Raw genomic sequence first — 17,669 nt, 5'->3', positions numbered from 1 at the left:
TCCTTTGAGATAAGTTTTGGGTTAGGATTTCTCATTCATTAACTGTATTCAGTAAAATGTAAATTCAGTAAATGTAAAGTGTCTGTCAAAGCTATATTGCACCTAACAAGAGCATGATATGTTTTTACAGAGTCCTCAGTTTGTAAAGTCATAACATTCGCCCTGTTCGATAAAGTCTTTACCACTGCTTAAGGCTCTTACGTGCTTAATTAAGTTAACCATGAGCCTGTGCACTGTTGTTTTTAATGAAGCATTTTATGTTTTTCAGATTGTCAATTCATGAAGGTTACAGTGTGGGGGGGTTTTGTTTGGTTGTTTTTTTTGTTCTGGGAAAGATTTAAATCTCAAACCTGACTGGAGAAGAAAAACAATTTCCATCCCAGTGGTATATTTTTTAAGGTCATTTGTGTGTTTAGAATCTGATCACTAAATAGTGTATTGAAAATTTCAGAAAACTGGATGCTTATTTCATACCTCCAAAATGATTTTTAAGCATGTCTGTCAATTTGAAATGCACAGAAAGCAGGGTATTCAAAGCTGAAATCAACTTGCTCTTAAATCACTTCTATCAGGTACAAGTTCTAAGAAATATTAAGAAATGGAATAAAAATCTGGCAAATCTAGGCAGAAGGAGCTAAATCCAAACTGTAGTAAGAGCCCTGGCTTTGAATTTTCTTATCCTTTCGCTTCTCTGGGTCGTTCTTTCCTGTCAGTTGTCTGCTCAGGTCTTGCAAAGCAAACGGGATTGCCAAAGAAGTGTAGGGAGAAGACAGCAAGGAGTTGCCTCAGGGCATCTGCATGGAGGGCTTGAAGGCATTGCCTTTAGGTGTAGTGCAGCTGTGGTGATGACCATTTGTTGTCCCTGGTTAAAAACCCTTCGGCTGGACAGTGTTAGCTCCTGCTTCAGCTGGCCACCTTCTAGCCTCGGTAGTTACCTGCCTTGGTTGTCCTTACCTGGGTGGAGTTTGCAGTTGTGGCAGCGGTGGGTTGTGTTGCAGACTTTGCGCTGAATGTAAAATCATGGGATTCCTTTTGGAAACAACTTTGTGTAGGAGTGAGCAATGTTTGCCCTTGGGGCATGACGAGCGTGTCCTTGCCCAGCCCGTCTGCATCTGCTCACCGAGCCTCCCAGGACCTTCGTCCCCACCGTGCTGTGCATTGGCCAGAGCACAGAGGGGATTCCTTGCACTCTCCAGAGGTCTGCAGGCCTCTGAAGAGGAGCGGTGGCTTGGATGTGACTCGTGGTGGCTGCCACATAGCAGTGGGCACATGAGCAAGATCCTGCAGCACGGGCTTTGTGGAGCCTGTAATGCATCTGTGTTAGTGTAGGCAGCGGTTTTGTTATTACTTTTGCTGTGTTACATGCTAGTCCCTCAAAGAGAAAGCTGGAAGGCCCAAATCAGGTTTTAATATTTTTGTTGAAGTTAGCCATGGAAAGATGTGATTCAGTGCCTTATTTCTGTACCAGTGATGACTGGTCTCTCCTGCTAGGGAACCAGTGGTCTGGAAGCTTATTGCTCCATCCTTCAGCTATGCAAGGATGCTTGTGAATTCCTTATGTGTCTCAATAACTTGCCTGTTCAAAAGATCAACACAGAAACCAGCCCATAAGAATTTGTTTCCCCTAAAATGACTATTTTAAAATATGACCCTAAAGTCATAAATCGGTGTTTCAAAACTATGTTTTCCCGGTTTTGTTTGTCTCCTTTCTATGATGTCTGGTATACAGAGATCAAGGTCTAGAAAATGTGATACTACCCATGGGCTCTGTTTGCAGCTTGGGCCGTGGTGCCACAGTTGCCTGCCACAGGCTCACCCCCACGACAGCGTGACCCCGGCCGTCTGAGCTGGTGTGTATGACACAAGGCTTGTGCTGGAGGCTGGACAGCTACAGGGCAGAAGATATTTGGTCCTGCAGGAAGCCTTCTGGTATAAAGAAAACCTGCCTGGGAAAATTTTGTACCAATTTGTGTACTGGGAAGTGCTTTGTAACATGTGATCTGAAACATTTTTGATCCAGTGCTGATGGCCTTAAAAGCCAGATGAGCTGCATCACTGACGCATGGTCACTTACTGTGCTGCTGTGTGATGCAAACCAGATCTCCTTCTGGTGCCTTCCCACATACACTGTTGTCTGGATAGACTGTGAATTTAAAGCTTGTGCTTATGCTGTACGGTTCATAATCCAAGCATGTGTTGCTTTTTTTTTTTCTTTTCTTTTCTTTACTTTTTTGCTTTTCTTTCTCCTCTTAAACTTCTTGCGCCATAAATACAAAGTTTCCAGTTGTTTTGGTAGTGTTCTACCTAGGGGTTACCTGAGTGAGCAGAAAGCTTACCCAGGACCTCTTATCTCCCCTTCTGCTGCTGCCCCCTCTCTTCTCTCCAAATATGAATTTGTTGCAGTTTTGGGCCTAATGATCCTTTATCTATTCCATGGGCCTTATTGTTAAGGAATGAATGCTTAAATTTTCAAGGAAGAGAACAGGGGAGAAAGGGAAGTGGGGTTTTTGTTTTTTACTTCTCAAACATCTTTGAATATTTGCAATATTCATAAAATCAATTGAAGAGAGATGAAAATTTGGTATATGAAGGGAATTATTGTTTGCCAGCAAAATGAGCAGCTATGTTATTTTTCAGTCTTCAGATGCCTGGCTGAAGAATGGTAGCATAAGTTTTTTGCTGGTAGAAATCTAGATTCTGGCAGAAATATGCAACTGTAAAATCTGTAGGCATATACTGTAGCAGAAGCTGTTTTTATTCATATACAGCACAAGGAATTTGGCTTGGGAGAGAGTTCTTCCCTCTCATAGAAGGCAGGGCTTTTTAATGGGATTGCTGTTTGTGCTTCATTTAAAACTGTATTTTATTCTGGAAAGACAAATGAGTTGTATGTAGTAATAGTAGTGTTTTTTTCTCTTCTTCCTAGCAACCCAGTCTATTTCCTTGGCTCTTCCTTCCTTCCATGCTGTTTAATTCCAAGCTTGTGATCATAATTACAGCAAGAAGTAGATGGTATCTGTCTGTATATTCCAGCAGGAAAATTGAGCCTTGGGTGAGCTTTGGACCATGGTGCCCTTCCTTCCTCACCCCTCTCTGTAACAGCATTTGTAGTATGCTGGAAGGGTACCGGAGGTGTTGTTTTGAATGGACTAATGAAATATTGTTGGCTTAGGAGGAATGGAGGCGAAAAGGAAAAGCAAGGACGTATGCGAGCGGCCGTTCGCCAGTGTTGTGTTAATAGAATCCTCAAATCGAGTGCTCGTTCATGTTAACCAGAGGTTAATTAATCAGGCTGAGTAGATAAAATGATAAGCTGCTCTTAATGAAGTGAAGCAGCTTTATTAACAGTAAGCAAAATGCAAAATATTTGGTCTCTGGCACGTGTGGTTTTGATGGAGACTGTGGCTTGCCACTGACTTCGGAGAGCACTAGCCTTCCTTTTTCCTGCTGCACTCTGTGGGCTGCGCTCTGCGCGTGTGCTTCAGAGTGTAGCCAATTCAGTATGTAGGAGACGGAATCAAATTAGAAGCAGATATAACACTTTAAAACAGGGGGGAAAAAAAAGGTCCTTGCAGATTTTTCTGAACGCTAAAGACTAACACTTACCAGCATTCCTACGTCAGATGCTGGTATTTTTCTCTGGAGGTAGTAGGCTTTACACAAACGCAGCAAGCAAACAAACAAAACCCCTCTGTGGATTTGCAAGAGCGACGCTGTTTGAAAGGCAGCAATATGATGCTGCCTGGTTACTGCTAGCGTAGCCCCAAACCAATCAGGAGATGATCATGTTATCTACCAATTTGCAGCTTATGGACAGAAAAGCACAAGGGAGGTACCTGTGCGTTTATTTAGGCGGAGGGTCAAAGCCAGCGTGTCTCTGGCTATTAAACTGAAGCAGATCTGCTTACTTGTGCTCAAATGATCTTCTGTCATCAGCGGTGTGTCTGTGCCGTTGTGGTGCTCCCCGTAGTGTGTCCAATGAAAAGCCGAAAATATCAGAGAACGTGCTATGATGTGTGTAGTAATGCAGGGCTGTAATAGGAAAATACCTGAAATGTCATAAGTTAAGTGAAGAACAAATAGAATGCACACTTATAAAGAGGGAAGCTGCCCTTGTGGAATTAAAAAATGAGTTACTCTGGGCTAAATTAAATTATCTTTAACTTCCATATTTTGGCTGGAAATTAACTTCACTTATGACCCTATATGAAGATCCTTTCTAAAGTACAACTCAAATGAGTAATTGGTTCGTAAAAGTCACCTCGCAGGCAGACCCCTTACAGACTTGTTACTTGATAAGGTTGACACACTTTTGAACTGGAGAAGTTTAGCTGGTAAATTTAAATGACTTGCTAGTCATGATGTTAGTAAGCAAATTGTCTTTCATGGACAGTTCCCCCATCCCATCACCCTTTCCTTGAAAGACTCGGCTCCCCACAACCGTTCATGCGCAAATCCCTGCGCACGAAGGGGGAGCTCAGCTCTGGCGTTCAGGGTGTAAGTGCTCTCCCCAGCTAAAGCTGAAAGGTTGAATCAGTGGCACTGGGAACGCCGCTATGGAGAGAAACTCTCCAAAGGGTGGTTAGGAGGGTGGGAGGGAAAGCTACTGAGATCCAAGGAAGCACGCTGGCAGTTTTTGTCTTTACCATAAAATGTCCTAGTGATGAACTTGATAAATGAGAAGTTGCTGTTCAGGTGATGTTGCCATCACCAACTCTAGGAATGATGATTTACTTGCTGTCCCCTTCAGGATCACAGCATGTCGCTCTGCTTCCCAGAACGGCAGGGCAAGTATTTTGTCTGCAGTGTGTATTGAATCCCTCTTCGTTTTTCTGTTTGGACTTTTCTTTTTAACACCTTTGTGTTGCCGGTCTCAAAGCTTCAGAAGTGGAACTTCTGGGTGCATAAAATGGAGTAGGAAATCTTGGACCTGGTTTTTATCCTGAAAGGATGAGGTTAATGTGGCACCTTCCAAAAACCTTGTAAATATTTGGCTGGCTCTTCTGCAACATAGCTAGACTGGTTGAGTTAATGCTTAATGTGCCCGTAGTGCTAAAACACGTGGCTCCCCTCATGGACTGACGTTGCCTGTGTGAGCAGCAGTTCTGCTCGAAGACGTTTGGGCTGGCTGTGCCCTTCCCCAGCTCGCCGTCCCCGTGGCTCTGCGCCCACGAGGAGCTGTGTGGGATGGCCACCTCCACTGCAGGCACAGTCCCCAGCCGCAGAATGGGTCTGAGCCACCCTGTCTGGATTTCTCTGCCACGATGCTTTTGCTGGTCCAGGAATGATGTGGCAACCTCTGACTTTCAAGTGGTGGTGGGCACCTGAGGCACCGGCGTTGTGCAGCTGTGTTGGGATTTGGAAGAGGACTTTGGTGTGTATATGAAAATGGCAGCAGTAGGTGATGGTTAGTAGCTGATCACTGAAGAGGAGGAGCCTGGGAGCCAGCAACAAATCTGAGATGGAGCAGGGTAGAAGTGTAAGAAGTTGTAGGTTCTGGTACCTGTCATAATTTGATGATTTAAAAATACACTCTTCTTCTAACACTGCAATGTTCAGAATGAAATAATTTCTAGCTCTGGAAAGTTAGCACAAAAATTAAAAGGAAAAAGGTTGCAATTTTATGGAAGAGATGTGTGGAAGTCTCTTCTTTGTTCTATGTGAGCTAATCAGTTCAACAACACAGTTTTTGCTTTTCTGATGTGAAGCTTGTTCATTCATATCATTTTACCACCTCAGTCCTCCCAAGTGGTGCAGAGACTTAAATGTCAGTGCAAGTGAGATGAAATCCTTTCAGAGAACCTTAGTATCATAATAGACCTGAAGCATCATTTAAAAATAAGCACATTTTTTAACTAGCTACTGATTGTTCAGGTGCAACGACTGTACCATATAGTACTCATGCCAGCTGAGATCCCAGCAATCTATTAGTCTGCTTTAGAGACAGCAGTAGCATGATCCAGTAATTGCAAAAAGAGGTATCCCTGCCTTTCTACTGCTCCATGAGAAGAAAACAAGAAAAACGTTGATTAATGAAAAATTAACTTGTTGCATGGCATTGCAGAAGTCCAGCACTTGCTATAGCAGCACTTTTAAAGCCACTGCATAAAATAATTTTTTTATTTCTGGCAATAGTTTAGTTGGGGTTAATATATAGAGTATTCACCAGATCTATAAAACTGTATAGGCTTCAAAAATACAGCCTAGTTTCAGGGAAACTACCTGCCCAAATTGGCACTGGCATGGTAAACTCATTGAGGAAAAAAAAAAGCCCTTATAGGATAAAGGCACAAAGCCTGTAGTTGTCTCCAGAGCAAATACAGCAGATGATTCGTGTATCTGAATGGCGTAATTCGAGTAATCGTATCCATTCATGTGACCTTGTTCTGTTTTTAATGACTGCTGGGATTTCTCTGGCTGTTGGGGTTCCCCAAGTGTCTTGGTGTGGGCCTGGCACAAGATACTGCGTGCACCGTGGGTTGGCACTCGGATAAGTAGTTTGGTGCAGTCCTATACAAGTCCCCAAATTTTTGCTTTAAAAGCAATGAAAATAGTTACGTTTGGTGCTTGCAGAATCCAGTTTTGATTTGTTTTTTGTAGTACAAGCAATCTGAAATAGTTTATTTTACCTTGCAGACATTGGTCCCATGCACTCAGTGCATCTTAATTACTTGTAGCTTACTTTATACTTTATGTCAATAACTTGGTACCAAGTATCTTCTAATTGTTTTTACAATTATTTTAATTTGAGTTAGTGTGACACCTTTCTGAACAGATCTCCAAAAAAGTAAGCCTTTGTATCTAGTATTTCAGATATGAATTCAAAACTAAGCAAGTGCTACTAGAAGAGCACTATCTATCTTCATGTCTATCTTCATGTCAACAGACCAAAGAGAAGTGTTTCTGATGGCATCCCTTTTATGATAGGTACTTTCTGATGCCTTAACATGAGTTATTGTCACTGTTTCCATTAGATGGTAAGGGTCAAACTTTTTTCTCGTTTGACTAAATTGTCTCAGGAGAAAAAAAGTGAAAAGCACTTGTAGAGGAGAATGTGACCGGTCCATGAGGCTTCCTAGTAAGGAGATTTGCCTTCAGTCTGGTGGCCTCCCTTGGGAAGGAATTAGTACATTTAACTCCCATATTCCTAATCCAGGTGAACCCTAATAGGAAACTATTGCAGATAAGAAGGTTTGAGGGAGAATGATGTTTTGTCCAAATACTATTTGACCTGTGATGAGAGCACATCAAGCATCATTCCTATATCTTTTTCATATAATATCTACTGGTGGAGTGGGCACTTTTGTGGGCACTGAGGGTAGCCCCAACCGGCAGGAATTAATTTGGAAGGGACAGGAATTCTATTTTAGGTCCTTTTATAACAGGATGTGGTACCATGAAAGAATATCATTCTTTAACAACCTATTATCAGATAGGAATTGAGACGTAGGCAGTATTTCTAAAGGACTGAAGCTTACCATGAACTCAGCCTAGACTGCAGGAAAGTCTACCATTTGCTTCCTGAAAGCATTCAGCAGATGTCATTGTAAAATGAAGGAGTCTATTGGGCCACTAACAAATGTCAGCCCTATATTTCTAGCTGAACACATGGATGCACAGAAAGGCAAAATTATTTCCCTACAGTCCCCTGGCAAGTAAATGACATAGCTGGGAATAGAGCTGAGCTTTCCTGTTGTCCGCTCCCCTGTTATAATTACTAAACAGCGCTTTCTTCTTCTTCTTTGTAAACATGAATCAAGCCAAATGGCATGCACAATTAGCTTTTTTCCAGCAAAGTGGAGGGGGGAAGAGGGAAGGAGGAGGAGACTCGAGCAATGAAGGGGGAGGGGACAGTCATTCAGGGACGGCGGTACCTGCTGGGGGCCCAATTTAATAAACGGCAATGTGTCGGCGAGGCAGCCTGCGCTCCAGATGCGTTGTTATCTGCAGAGTCCCCGCGCTGGCAAAGGGCTGCAAAAGGTTTAATGCAAATCCGAGACCTCTGCCATTGTGCGAGGCAGATTAGGGCTCATTTGCATTCTTCCTCCTATAATAATTACCTAGCAAGGAGTGCCTGTTACCATTAGCTTCGTTCTGTTTGCCTGTGATAACGCCATCAACAATCTCTTCTCCACGGATTATGGACACTGCGAGGAAGGGCAGTGGGCCAAAAAAAAAAATAAAATAAATCTGTTGGGGAGAGCAGCAGGAAAATTTAGATGCTGAAAATTTAAAATGCGGATAATTGTAGTAATAACCATTAAATACAGCTGGAGAAATACTGGGAGCTGAAGAGTAAAAGTCAGTATTAATCCATAGTGTCAATGAGGTGCATGGTTTCAAATACCAATTCAGTAAAGCCAGCACATGATTTTAACTGAGCTTTACCAATGGTGCTTCAGTAGCTTTGTCCTGTTTTCAGGTTTGACTCAGAAATTATTCTAAAATAGGACAAATTGAGACCAGTGTCGCTGAGGTATTATAAATGTTAACAATGACTTGTGATATATCAGAAACTCAGGCAAAATTTGGCACATTCAATAAGTGGAGTTTTTGGTCCCAGAAGGGAAGGTAGACTTCTTTCCTAACTTCCAAGTAAGAGCAGATACTTGTTTTTTTGGTGGTTGGTTTGTTTGTTTGTTTGTTTGTTTTAAGATGCGAAGAGTTTAATACTAGAAAAGAAATGCAACTGAATTTGGAAGACTACGGAGGGTGCTAAAATCAGCTGTTCCCTCTGCACACTAATTCTCTATAGAAAGAATATAAAACCCTTGTGACTGGCGGTTTCTGTTCTGACAGTTTGCTCTTTCTGTTGCGTTTTGCCCGTGGGGTCCTCTCTAAGGAGCCCGTGGGGTCCCCATAGAGGAGCGGGGTGCCGGGACGCACCCGCGCGCCCCTGCCGAGCTCGCCCTGCCGCTGCCTGCAGAGACCCGGGGCGCGAGCCGGGCTCCTCATCTGCAAACCCAGCCTTGAGCCCCTGCGCGGCAGCAGCACCTTGCTCCCCGTGGGGATGGGGCTGCCGGCCCCTTTCAAAGCCGTGTGTTGCATGTGGCGCGCTGGGGCGTTGCACGTGGCGTACGGCACATGGAGGGTCTGCTCCTGAGCCTGCCAGCGCCGGATTTGGCGGGGAGGGCTAAAGTAGTTAGAAGAAAAAATATGCCTAATATTCCACATGCGCTTCAGTGAGGGAGCAACAAGCGCCTGTGCCAGCATACATTTCGGTGCAAATTCCCCCTCTCCCAGTGAGATATCTCTGTCCTTCAGGGTTGTTGGTGGGGGGGAGAGGAAGGCAAATCAAAGCAATCCAAACTTTAATCTGAGCACCGTCACTTCACATGCACACAAACATTTCTGATCTGGAAGAGCCTGTCAGAATGATGAGTCATGTATTTAAGAAAGGGACAGGAGATGTGGTTTTGGGGGGGGGGGGGTGCTGCTCGATTCATCTTGTCATCAAAGTGAAAGCGGTGGGAGAGCAGCGAGGCGGCGTGCGGCGGTAGGGAAAACGGGCCGGGGGTGCGAGGTGCCGGTCGTGTCGGGGGGCTGCTGCTCGGCTCCTGACTTACCAGGAAAGTAACGTTTGGCTGCAGCCGCCACCGCTGCTGGCTGTGGGAGAGCGGCTGGGGTGGAGCGGTGCCTGTCGCCCTTCACGCGGGCCGGAAGAGCTTGGAGACCTCCTGCATGTGAACGTGCCTGGCGTTCAGCTGCGTCTTCCTGCCCTTCCAATTTGACGCTACGCTAACGTTTTGCAAACGCAGGCTTTTCCTTGGACCGCGATAGGAATAAACACTTTGTTCCTTGATGAGCAAACAAGGGAGTGGGATAGCGATTTCTCCGTAAGATCCTAAACGTATATCCCAGGGGAGCCGGCTGGCGCGGGGCGGCTGAGAGGACCGTCGCCGGGCGGCGCTGGATTGCAGGGGGGGCACGTGCCTACGACAGGCGTCCAGTGCGGCCCCTCCCGAAATCAGCTGCGTGTGTTTGGGGTTTGCTTGTCTGAGGATTTTCTTTGGCTGTGCTTAGAGATCTCGGGCCGCGTGGGTGGAGGTGAGCTCTGCCTGCTGGGGCGTCTCGGACGCCCGGCGTGAAGCAGCCGTTCCGCGCTATCGGTGGTGAGCAGAAGCGACGGGGAACTGGAAATGTTGTATCGACATGTTTCTTAAGTCTGACTTTAGCTTTTCTTTTTTTTTCCCACTGCAGTGATGGTAAAGATTACAAACATGACAGATACACAAATATAATGGAAAATAAAATAAAAAGTTTGAAAGCACATATTTCTTCAAGGAAATAGATACTTGTAATTCTAGACACAAACTAAAGGATGCCAATATGTTTTACTTAAAAGAAGCAGCTTAAATCTTTTTTTCATCTTCAAAACTTTTTGTAGAAGTAGTAGTAGGATTTGGTACGTGGCTAATTCTGTGGGTGTTTTTTGTTTTTTTGTGTTTTTTTTAAGTTTGCTACATGGGAATAAAAATGCACTTGATAAAACTGGAAAGGTCTAATGTATGAAGTGTGTGGAGGAGGAGAGGGAGGTTTCAAAGTACTATCACAGAAAATAACGATTATGTACATTTAAATGTAAGGTAAAACACAGCAATGTGTTTTCCCATGTGAGTTCTGGAAGAGAATAATAAAAAACTCCAACTATATAAAAGATGCTGCCATATAATCTGTGAAGCTGCATATTTTTATATATACAATTTGAAAATATTAAAACTTGATTTAAAGAGAACCTTTATAAAGAGCGTTAGAGGCAGCTGAAGGAAGTGCAGTGGAGTGGAGCAGACATTGCTGCTTCCAAGACTTGTATTATTCCTGTGAATTATTTTTCCCCATATGGCCCTCCCATTTCTTAAACAGCTTTAATAATTAATTGAGTACAGTTACCATGTGTATTTTCAGTCTTTTATTTTGATTCTACAGAGATGCATTCAAAGTCATTGGTATTCTAAGCACTACTTATCTTTATTTTTTTTTCCCCCTGCTTTCCCCCCCCCCCCCCCCCCTTTAACCTAACACATGTATGGTTATGTCACTGATACTGAGGCCTCCATAATCTGGGGGACATGCACCAGAAATGAAATTTTAAAATCCCTTTTCCTGCTTGGGCTTTGGTTGAACTTGGGCTTTGGAGCCCTGTGCTAAAGATGCCCAAAAAGGCACATGAACAGATCTGGTTTTGTTAGAGAAGACATATCCATATGCAGCTCGCTCCCAAATTCAAGAGAGATGTCAGAAGTTTTCCCACCGTACTACAAGCTCGGAGGTTTGCAGCCGGCTTTGCGCCTCTGCCCTGGCTGGGGGCCGGGGGCCGCTGCAGCCGGGAGCAGGGAGGCGCTTGCTCCTCCGGCCGCGGGCGCTGAGGTGCGCCCAGCAGTCAGGCTGCCCCGGTCCCATTTGCTTTTCAGTGCTGCTGCATCTGAACGTGGATTGAAGTTTACCTTAATGTTCTGGTGAAGTGCACGCTGTGCCCTTTATCCTTCGCCAGCAGTGCAAACCCCCATCCGGATGAACGCGAGCACTGCTGCCTAGGTGAGCCGCTCAAAGAAAAGGCCCTTCCAGCTTGGTAGCATATCGTACGTGAGACGAAAGCTTTTCCGAACCAATAAAAAGGGTGGGGCTGCTTTTTTGCTGGGCCCTGCACTAGCAAACAGAAGATGAGCCACAGGTTTTCAGGTCTTCGAGCTGTCCGTCGCACCCTGGGAGAGCGCGTCAAAGGATCGGGTGTCTGCGCGCTGGTATCTTCAGGGTGTCTGCGACTGATCGTCAGGCAACCCCGTCTGTTGTGCCAGGGACCAGACGTGAACCGTCTTGCAGAAAACGCAGGAAAAGGCATTACTTTTCTGAATCAGCGGTAGCAAGGCCACACGGATCTTGCAGCTGCGCTTTTGTGCCTCGCTGTGTCTCGCCTTCCTCTCCCTTTATCCAGTTTAACAGCATCAGGGATTTAGCTGAAAAACTGTGGGGTTTGTGCACTTCTACCTAACAAAAAGATTTCACCAACTTTACACAATATGGTTTAGTGATATTTTTCCTAAATACTGAAACAAAAGCATGCACATGGAGAGCACAGATATCCACAAAAGCAGACCTAAACATATGCTTTAAAGTAATGTGAATTCCAAACTTATATAAGCATAACCGTACACCCACACAACTTACAAGACTAGACTTATTTTCAGCTGTCTTATTATCAAAATTACAATTTATTTAACATAAATCATGTGAGTTAAAAGAATTTAGGAAGCAGAATTCCAGAATGGTTTTTAACTCTGCTGTTTCTACAGAATGCTTCCCTCCGAGCAAGCTGAACTCTGCTTCTCTCAGAAGGGGTGTGTGTGTATTTACAGAATAGTTATAGAAGTATTAAAAAAAAAAAATTATGAAAAGGACTGAAACTTGGAAGCATTGTGGAAAGCTGCATTTTAACATTTTTGGGGGAAGTCAATTGCGAAATACTTGGTTTAGACCCAGTCTGTTTTAATGCTGGTAGCAGTAATCTACAAAGAAATTAAGGCTTTTCACCCTGTCACCCAGCGATAACCAAACTGCTGCCAAGCAAAAGAACCTGGTACCCAAAGCAGCATGGTGTCATGAGCACAGGCCTCAGCCCGAGGTAAGTAGCTTTTCTGAGGTTTAAAAAAAAGAAGTCCGTTTTTTGGGTGGAGCGCCGTGCAGCGATACCCAGCGACTGCAAACGTTAATCTCGTTGTGCCGGTGGCCGGGGGGCAGCTCAGGTGGCAGAGGGCGATGCGGGACGGGACGGTGGCGCGTGGCCGGGGTGGCGGCGCGGCGGTGCTCGCCCTGCGCGCCCGGCAGCGCGGGGGCCGAGGAAGCTGGCGCGAGCCTGCGAGCACAGCTTGTGTACATATTTGTCGAGAGCTAATTGGCAACGCCGCTGCCTTTCAGAGTTGTTCCTTCACCTATCAGCAGAGCGCAACTCTGGTACTTAATGTACTGCAGATTACGTAAACACTGCCCTGAAATATTTGCACAGGCAATTAACTCTTGTTTTTACACTGCTTTGCGTTGCAAATGGAATCCTGCTGCAGAGCTTGGAATATTTATATTATGAGATATATTTCATAATTAGAGTAAATAGGACTTTCTTCAAACTGGCTAGCATTGAGAGCAGAAAAATAGAGATTCAGTTCTTCTGCAAGGAGCTGACAGTGCTTAAAATTTCGGTATCCAAAAAAGCCCTGCTATGTTTGTACCTCATACTTGAGGAAAACATATTTACAAAAATTTTATCTGAAACAAAACTCTCTGCTTGCTGTTACTTGTTACATTTGAAGACTGTAAATCCTTATATAAGTAATATTCGTCTGTATCTTGTGTGGCAAAATGTGATTACTAATGCAGTAACTCAAGGCAGGCATACAGTGGGGGATTACTGGTCATGATATAATATGTTGCAGACCACTTCATGGATGCTTATAGATGCATATTTATTTTTCTGCCTCTTGCTTTCCTCAGACTTTGTTATCATACAAGCATGTTGCACCCGATGAAATTAAGTCACGACTCCACAATTTGTGCCGAATAATAAATCTATTAAAGTGTAACCAATTGGTAACAACAGTCTTAAAGCCCGACCTCCATCGTCTAGAGTTTATTCCCAAGCACTCAACCTAATACAACCGTGAACTTGAATAAAATGTTAATAGATTTTTATTGCAATTCCTAGCGTGACTTTCTGCCAAAATAATACAACAGTAGTTATAAAATCAAGGGCTGTGGAGCTTTGTTCTTCCCCAAACTGCTTTGTGCCCCTGCTTGACAAAAGCTTAGATAAGGCTTTCCCCAAAGATGTGGTGAGGGACTGCTTAAATTACATTGACAGGATTTTACAGATAATCATACAGGCTAAGAGCAGTAGAAAACACAACTAATTGAATCAAAATCCTTCATAGCTTTCACATACCAAAACCTTACAACTAGATTAGATTGTAATTGATTAAAAAAAAATTTCTCCAGAAAGAGAAAGTGTGATACATTGTAGAGCACTGCAAAAGTTTTAGTGCTGATATCTGAAGATCCATTGGATGTATCTTGATGCCATTTTTTGTAGGTGAGGAGAGTTAGACCTGGGGACTGGCATTTTTGTTATGAAGGCAGCAGCCCACTTGCAACTTTTGGAGTTGTTTCTAAATGGTACGAATCAAGTGCTTCTGTAGTCAAATATCCTTCTGGGTTTTTGTTCCCCCCCCCCCCTTTCCCTAAGAACCTCTCTTCCTTCCCCTCTCCAAGATAGAGAGCTGGTAGTACTTTCTTTGTTTAGAAATGCAGGAAATGTCAAGCAGTTTGCCTGAGATTGGTCATTTCTTAGTCGCTTGTAGACTGTTATACCAGGTGTTACTTCCCCAGCTCCTACTGACATGCTCTTGGCGCCGGGAATCGGAGTTTGGACCCTTTCTACATCCTTCCCTTCACTGAGTTTCAGCAGGAGTCCTTCCAGCTTTACCCAGCTTAGGTGTGTGGAGCCGTGCTGTTTGGGGGTGGGGTTGCTAGGGATATAAAATGTTTTTTGAAATGCCTGATTTCATAAACATATACACTTTTCCTGTGGGACAGAAAGATGCTAGTTGTAAGAATGGATGAAACCAGAAGAATGTTGCAGTTACTGATGGTTTTCAGTAGCATCTAGAAGTTTCTCTCGAATTCCTTCGATGTCCCCTGTGGCTATAGGAAATGAAAAAAGGATGTTTACGAAAGCATTACCTTCTTGCCAGATGAAAAGAGACAGGAGCAGTTGTAATGCTTCCCTCCAGTCTCTGTCGTCTTTTGGGAGCTAGGTTTGTTCATCAAAGAAATACTAGAAAAAATTAGAATTAATTTACTTTTTTTTATTTACTGCAGGAAAAGTGTTGGTTTCATGTTTCTCTGCTTCAGAAAACTAAACCAAGTATTATAGTGTAGAGGGATTTATGTTTAATGGACAGAACAAGATTCATAGATGCAGATAGTATCTTTTATTAGATCAACTGGTGTAGCTGGAAAAAAGATAAGCTTTCATGGATGTGAACGCTTCTTCGGATTTACATTTAATGTCTTTTGATAGAGCAACTAAGTGTCATTCACTTCATTCACTAACTGTCTAACCTGCCACAGTTGGATTTCTTAATCCAAGTTTGGTAGTCTTTGGTTTTTAATATAAGCATTGCAATGTGTAAAAAGTCCAGATAGTTTATAATCTGATCTTCATGTCTTACTGGTAAGGAGGCTGTAACTTGGAAAAAACTGAAACTTATTTTAAAAGCCTACTCCTAAATTGGGTGAGATTGGATCATAGTGGGAAATAATGGTGTTTCTACATCCGTTTTAGTTTGATGTATGATTTAGGCATGCTTGCTTCTAAGGTTTTTGAGAATGTCAACTGTCATCTTAGTTCAGGTTCTTCATTTCTGCAGTCTACCTGCTATTCTTTCCAGGGATGCAAGACTGCCTGCCCTTGTTCCAGCCTTTTCTCATAGTCCCCTTACTAGCCTAAATTGAGGTTTAGTAAACACCTATCACTTGAAGTAGTAAGACAAATTATATAAATTGATGTGGATCTGCTGAAACTTTGTGGTTGTTTAGAGTGTCTAAAAATCTGTAGTTTTTCCATTTGCACCTTCCCTTAGTGAACTCCACAGACTTTCAGTCGAGAGTATCTTTGTTTTTCATCGTGACCATAGAACATAATCGGTGCCATTTGGTGCCGTATTAGTTCATACACTGAGGCAAATAGCAGCAGCAAAATTTTTGTCTTGCATACTCTCACTGCTTAGCATCCTCTGTCACTGGTTTTGCAAATTTTCACTCTAACTTTTCCTGTCACCAACTTTTTGAGCAAGCAGTGAAGCCATTATGGTTTACGGGCCAAAAAAACTCCAAACAAGTCATTCTAGATGTCTTTTCTTGACCCAGTGTTCACCTAACAAATGGATGCAATAGTTCTAAACAGTGTCTGGGGCAAGACCTGCAGATCTTATGCTCATTTGCTGTCGGCTGTGCTAAGGGGCTTCATTATAATAATTGGCAGCCTTCTGGTCAGAGATGATGTCTTAATTATTCTTCTAGGTATTCGTAGAAATTTATGACTAGACCGAACAGTCGTAACTCTAACTTCCATTAAGCCATCGGAGTTGGCTGAATTAATGCTTTTTGCATCTGTGGCTGCGTGGTTGGTGGGGTTCTGACCGGTAATTTTGCAATACGTAGTTATAATGAGTAAGCGGTTTAAAAAAAAGGTTTAGTTCTGTTGGTTTTTTTGTCTTTTCCCCATGGAGAAAAAATTTCTAAAGCATGTTAATCTGCGTGTCTGGCTTCAGGTATGGGGAATTTCAAACCCAGGTAAACTCTAGGGCTCTGCCCCCTCCCCCCCTTCTCCACCCCCACATCCCGAGAAAGAAGTAACCTAGTATCTGAAGAATGCAAGTTATGCAGATGTTCAAAAGGCCAAATAAAACAAATAGATGGGCTGCAGCTGCTAGAACAGCATAAAGCAAAGAACATTTGCTGTCGTGATGAGAATGCTGTATTTCAGCATGCCACTAGCTTTTGCCTGCTTGAGGAAAATAACATGGTGAATTAGTTTAACCAATTTTTATCCTATTGTGATTGTAAATGTGCTCTCATAATTGTTGAGATTTCAAAAAATTAGTTTTCCTTTTAATGAGGAAGCAGAATAAGAAGTGGTAGTGTCCCTTTGTAGCCAGGAAAGGGGAGTTCTACAAAAGCACAAAATGAGTATTTTATTCCAAATTTCTAAGTGAGATGTGACAAACTTGCACGGAGGTATCTTTAAAAAAGAAAAACCCACAATGAGAAAATTTAATATGTTGAGGATGCCTTGAAATATCTTAAAATCAAGATGGGAGACCAAATACCCTGCAGAGGATTGAAGATCAACTTTCAGAAATTTAGGGGTGAGGAGGAACCCAAGAGGGTTCATTGCCCAGTATACTCTTCCAAACTGAATGGCATCTGGAGGTAAAGAAGGTTAAAAAGTGATACCAGATGTGATTGGACCAAAATACTTCTCAGATCTGAGTAAATCATTGACATGCAGATTAGTGAAGTTGGTCAGCAGTTGATCTGCTATTTTAGGGCATTCCTAAGCAACACAATGGAGCGCCATGCCAAGATGCCCAAGCTAACACTACCCTCGTCTGGTACTTTCACATAAGACAACCCTTTGCAGAAGTATTAGTATTGTCTTGGAAATAATATAGGCATGTCGCAGCAGTGTAGTGATGTAGCTGAGATCTGTGGGAGGAGGATTGGCTTGGCCACTGCCAGCTTTTGGTGTTGCTACTTCAGTCTTCATTGCACAGAGTAAACACGTATTTGCCTAATGAGGTCCATGTACATCCCATGAACTTGGGTAGCACACATGTTATTAATGTGTTCTTAAGTACAGTATGTAGAACAACAAGCAAGATGTGAAGCCTGTGTCTTGCTTTGGCATTTGGTTGTCTGGGAACTACCTCACTGAAATATTGGTTTCAACTGTGGAGCTGCACAGAACTTGTCACCCGCCTCCTCTCCTCATGGGATACCCCGTTCAGAGCTTTTAATTTCCTTTTTACTCCAATATCCAGTCTGATGATAGTTTAATTTCTGGAAGGGGGGGGGGCAAGATCATGATTTCAAGCACCCATTTCTGCCAACATTTTGGA

General features: G+C 43.3%; 1 protein-coding gene across 6 annotated transcripts in view; it reads left to right on the top strand.

The window, feature by feature from the left end:
* The window catches only part of ZMIZ1 (zinc finger MIZ-type containing 1), a 363,439-nt gene that overhangs the window by 49,399 nt on the left and 296,371 nt on the right, over window positions 1-17,669 (top strand). The window contains exon 1 of one of the 6 annotated variants that reach the window (XM_067299865.1): window positions 12,589-12,619. The exons of the other annotated variants lie outside the window; for them this stretch is intronic. The gene's annotated coding sequence lies outside the window, so the exon portion shown is untranslated. Of the gene's footprint in view, window positions 1-12,588; window positions 12,620-17,669 lie in introns of those variants that run through there. 6 annotated transcript variants of the gene reach the window in all.

The sequence above is a fragment of the Apteryx mantelli genome, chromosome 7 (assembly GCF_036417845.1).
Source record: "Apteryx mantelli isolate bAptMan1 chromosome 7, bAptMan1.hap1, whole genome shotgun sequence".
Lineage (NCBI taxonomy): Eukaryota > Metazoa > Chordata > Aves > Apterygiformes > Apterygidae > Apteryx > Apteryx mantelli.
Note: the sequence above shows the minus strand (reverse complement) of the source record. Positions and strands in the feature narration are given on the sequence as shown.